The sequence below is a fragment of the Cenococcum geophilum genome (assembly GCF_001692895.1).
Source record: "Cenococcum geophilum 1.58 unplaced genomic scaffold K441scaffold_1, whole genome shotgun sequence".
In the NCBI taxonomy this organism is placed as follows: Eukaryota; Fungi; Ascomycota; class Dothideomycetes; order Gloniales; family Gloniaceae; genus Cenococcum; species Cenococcum geophilum.
The window spans coordinates 4,450,542-4,455,535 of NW_027137559.1; positions in this window are offsets into that span (position 1 = coordinate 4,450,542).

Sequence of the window (4,994 nt, forward strand, 5' to 3'; positions counted from 1 at the left end):
CTAATTAAGCTGACTTAGGAACGCCAAGCCTAAAACCTAAAGCCTGTTATAGTAAAGCCTACGGACCTTACTAGTTCCCGCAAAGAGACCCGTAAGACCGTAAATATAAAGGACTAATACGCTATATAGCGTGCAAGAGGCGCCTATATAGCTACAGTCTGCCAACCCAAATCTGCCTATGACTTATCCTTTGCGGCCCAGGTAGTAAATCCGTAAGAAGAAAATGTTAAACAGCTTAATAAGCGTATTTAATAGCAAATTGACAACGTAATAAGAGGACTTACTTTTGTACCACTGGACCTAAATTCCCTTAGTATAATGGTATTTACGGATACCTCCTTTGCTAATAACAAAGACCTATTATTATAAATTGGCTTTGTGATTGTACTTATGGACCGTAATTAGGACGCAAATATACTATATTAGTCTTTAATTAAGTACAAATGAGTAACCCGTAGTGTACTAGCTTCTAAGCTATATACACTAGCCTATAGCTTTAATATAGCAGCCGCAATTAAATTAACGGTCCAGAAGATTCTATAACTAGAGTAGTTACCCCTAGTTCTATACACCGATTTAAAGTCCCTTTATAACTACCTAGTTAAACTAGGTATAACATAAAAGAAGAGGCTTATGGTCGACCTTATATGCTTACATTAGGCCTATAAACGGCGCGAGATTATGGAGGTTAAATAGATTAGCAGTGGAGACAACCTAGTAAACGCTATAACTAAGGCAAAGCCGTATTAAGCTCTTAAAACCCTAATTAACACAAATAAGCTTAACCTAAAAGTTATAGAATGGGTAGAACGGGACTAATGGAGCACCTACGGTACGTCTACGGCCCGTTAAAAGGCCGTATGGCTCGTTATACGGTACAGGTGGAAAATAGTGAAAAGCTACGGTGGAACTTGGTGGACTTATATAACCCGCCAAATTTTATAGGGTAGTTGAATTAACCAATTACGATTTTCTATCCCCGGGATAGAAAATCGCCATTAGCTCGCTTAGCACTAGCGCCTTAGCGGCCCTTACGATCCGACTTATGGCTTGTCTACTGCCCGTTAAAAGGCCGTATAGTTTATTCTACGGACCATAAGTAGAACTTACGGCTAGCTTAGGGCACCGTTTAGAAGGCAGCCTAGACGGCACCTTAGGGGAGATTTCCTATGTATTTTCTTTTGTGTTTTATGGTTCTATTAAAGCAATTACGGAGGCTGTATATAAGTGGTTTTATTTTTTAAGTACCGCTAGTGTATAATTACAGCACCTATCGTACCAACCGCGTGCCTACGCGTTCGGTGCACCAACCACTTGCTTACGCGTCTGGTGCACTTATAAAGCACTAACTAATTAGGGGGAGGACGCATTAGTATATAGACCACGTAGTCTGCTTTATATAATCGACAGTTACTACTATCCCAAAGAGCATACGATACTAAACGTATTTCGTGCCCCGGGATACGACTCACTCGTGCTATTAAGTTAGTACGAACAGTCTATTTTAATTCTATTGCGGGATATAATTAGGCCTAAGTATATAACTTTAGATGCGTAGAACTTGTATTTCTTAATATTATATTATAAGCCCACGTCTTATAGGCGTTTAAAGACTATTTAGACGTGCTTTTAATACTTAAAAAGCAAAGATAAATAGATTAAGATATTATTAATATACGCGGTAATAAATATATTAAGAAATTCGCGAAGCGTATTATTAATATATTACTAAAACGTACTAAGACTATTCTTTATACTAAATTGTATTACTAGGTATTTAAAAGATCCCTATTGTATATAAAAAGCTATATACTTTTTATCTCCTTTATAAACACGGATTTAATTAAAGGTAGCAACTACGTTAAGCTTTATAAAGTATTATACTTTTACTAAGTAGTTAAGCGTTTCTTAAAGTAGAGGAATTAGATATTAGTTTTAAATTATAATTATATTTAGGGCTTAATAATTAATATAGAACTTTAGGCCTTCTCTAGGTTTCTTAATAAATAGTATAGGCAAGGTAAATAGTAATTAACTAGGGCGAATAAATCCTTTCTCTAGGTGCTTTTTAAGGTATTATTACATTATAAGTAGCTCTTTTTATAGCATACCGTATAACGGGCTAAACTTTAGCATTATACTAGGTTTAAGTTCTATTTTAAAATCGTACTTATCTTAATATAGGGGTAATTAGTTTATAAATTATTTCTTAAACGTATTAATTAGTGTCGGTATTACCTAGGGGGTACTGCAATTGCAATAAGTAGTTCTGGTTCTTAGTTTATTCGTGTTCTATCTATCTACCAAAAGAGAAAGAAAGGGGTAGTAAAGGTCGGGCTATCTATCGGGCCGTAGGTAGTTAGGTGACCTACGCTACACCATACGGCCCCTGCTGCATACGCTCCACGTTAAATATTTACAACCTCTACTTATGCAGACAATTAGATTATAATATTCTTTAGGTATAAGAGGTTAGGGGTTAATATATTGCTTTAGTTCTAACGCCTTCTTAATATCTTTTAGTATTATAGTAAAGATCTTATAGTCTTATTTTCTTATTAATAAATAAAAGGGTGCGGCTTATATTATACGAATTTTAAAGTATTGGTTACACAAGGTGATATCACGTAGCTACGGTTTGTAGATAGTATGATAATTGTTCTTCTTTTTGATTATTGTTCTTTTGATGATTCTAAGAAAGGGTGAGGAAGGGCGAGGAGCTTAAGGCTCCTCGCTACGCTAGTGCCGCGGCAACACGTAACTATATAACCATACGTAATATTATTCCCAACACTAGCAACTCTTCTTTTATAGTTGCCATCTATATATAAATACCGCTTGACTAGCGTAACGGATATTAATCCTCCTTACTTACTATTACTGTTGTAATATAAGTCTCGCTATTCCAAAATTTGCTAAAGAAATGGTGGTTAACTAAGTGGTAAATCTTAAACAAAAAAACGAGTAATATAGGTGTAAGCCTATCTAGGCTAGCGGAATCGTTAATAGCCTTAACAGTTATCTTCTGGCAGTTCTTCTTTTATGCTTATAGCGCTATAGAAAGGCAGTAAGGTGTTAGTTTAGCTGCAGGTAGAAGTAGTAGAAGTTAGTTGGCTACAGGCAAAGCAGTAAGGGTCGGTCAGCTGCTAATAAAGCAGTAAAGGTTAGTTAACTGCAGGTAGGGCAGCAAGGGTTTATTATAATAGCAATACAGTACCAGCAATAGGTTTAGGCTCGCAGGTATATTAGCGCAAGGTCTTATTAATAGGTCATAGTTCTATAGGCATATTAGTGCGGAGCTTATTAATTTGGGTAGCAGTACAGTGCTAGCGACGGGTTGTTTAGGCGGTAGTATAATGCCGGCAATAGGGTCGTATTCTAGGGAGCAAAGCTCTACCTAGTCCTATTTGGGTTGTTCTTATTAGCACAACGGTAATTAGGATCGTAGGCGTATCGGCACAATTATTTAGTTGGTAGATCGTAGGTATATAGGCATAATTAGTTGCTTAGGCTGTAGGCGTAACGGTATAGTCGTTATTAGGTTTATTCCGCAGGCGTATTAGCATAGTGTCTTATCTATTTGGGTCGCAGGGTATATTAGTTATAATAGTTATTGGGTTTATAGCTGCCGTAGATACTAGCAGTTCTTTCTTTTATAGATTACCTACGTAACTATGCCGTTCCAACCGCTCCCCCCCCCTATATTACTCTCTCTTTACGGTACCCTCCATAAGAACTTCCTATCTAGATTACGCTAGTAACCACCTTTATAGCTACCTTAGGAACTACAGAAGTCTTAGAATTCCCCTCTACACTAAATCTTCTAAAGCTTATTAAATGTTTATGGAGAAGTAGAGGCTTATTACGGAGATTACTGCGAAGATTACTGCGGAGATTGCTGGTAGGACGGAGCTTAAGGCACGGGTTAAGATACGGCAGCTTAAGGCACTTAAGGTATTTAATAGCCTAAGGTTATCTATAGTAGTTACTACAGAGGTTCTTGCGGAGGTTACTGCGGAGGTTCTTACAGAGGTTCTTGCGGAGGTTCTTACGGAGGTTCTTGCGGTGGTTCTTGCGGAGATTGTTATATTAGCGGTGCAGGTGGTGTATGGACGTGTAGCTGCTGCAGTTGCTGCGGCTGCTGTGGGGTAGCGGGGGCAGCAATTGGAGTAGCTGGCGGTGCAGCGATCGGGACAACTTGTGGTGCAGCAGTTGGAATAGCTGGTGGAATTAGCGGAGGTTTTTGCGGAGATTGCTGCGGAGATTGTGGTTGCTGCGGAGGCTGCTGCGGACATTGCTGCGGAGGTTCTTGCGGAGCTTAATGCGGAGCTTGTTGCGGAGCTTGGGGCACGGGTTAAGATACGGCAGCCTGAAGAACTTAAGGCTGAGGAACTTGAGATATTTAATAGCCTAAGGTTGTCTGTGGTATTGCTTATGGCTGTCCGTTATTAGGATTCCCTTAAGAGTTAGACTTCTTTATAGCGCGTATTTAGTGCTTAATCTTAATCTCTTGTAAAGTTTATTCGTGCTCTTCTTCTGCGTTAAGGACTTGCTTCTAAATGTTGTCTCTAATAGCACCCCTATCTATAGGGACAAATACTCCTTTCTCCCAAAGGAAGTCTCAAAAATCCTAAATAATATTAATATTGCTAAGTGCCTAGGTGTTAGCGGTCCATCCTGCGAAATCCTCCCTAAAATATTCCCACAGCTATACGTCGGTGTAGTGTCTACTTTGGTAGAATATAATACGGTGTAGGAGAAAGCCGTTAACTTGTTTTACGGTATAAGTTATTATATTAATGGTAAATTCGTCCTAATTTTTATTAATGAGTTTCGCGTATAAAGCTACCCCTAATAGTAAGGAGTCTTCCCAGTCGTTTAAAGTAGGCGTAGCCATGTTTTTAGAAGGAGGGAAGTGTTATTGGCGTAGGGATTGTCGTTTAGTACGCGTTCGTAATGTATATTTATTATTTAGTACGCGTTTATAACGTGTA